The sequence below is a fragment of the Polypterus senegalus genome, chromosome 15 (genome assembly GCF_016835505.1).
Source record: "Polypterus senegalus isolate Bchr_013 chromosome 15, ASM1683550v1, whole genome shotgun sequence".
Taxonomy (NCBI): Eukaryota; Metazoa; Chordata; class Cladistia; order Polypteriformes; family Polypteridae; genus Polypterus; species Polypterus senegalus.
The window spans coordinates 130,687,179-130,687,607 of record NC_053168.1 but is presented as its reverse complement, the minus strand read 5'-3'; positions in this window follow the sequence as shown (position 1 = coordinate 130,687,607).

Sequence of the window (429 nt, the reverse complement as noted above, 5' to 3'; positions counted from 1 at the left end):
CACCTTGTATCATGATCTGTGTTTTTTAGGAAGTGATCATGTTTTATATTTGATTGCAAAAGGGGTGAGGTAACGGTTTGTTGTTCTCAAGATTAAAATGCTTACTTTTAGAGATGTCAGAAATACTGATTGTCATTGTAAACTGCACAGTTCTGCTGTATTTGTAATCTTGATTTGCCTTCTGCTCTTTCATTGACTAAGACGGCAGTTTGCTTGTGAGTAACTCCTCCAGTTCCGTGTGTAGGTATTTGTATCCACAGAGTGTAACTGAGGCGTTACTCCTGTTTAAAAAACTCAGCGAGTCTTCTGTGCACATTTCTGTTGATATGTGGTGTCGTTGACAACAACACAGAAGTAGCCAGAGTTTGGGGGAAATACCAGCCTCCCTCCGTCTTGGTTAGCTTTCTTGAGAAATAGCAGTCCGTGAGG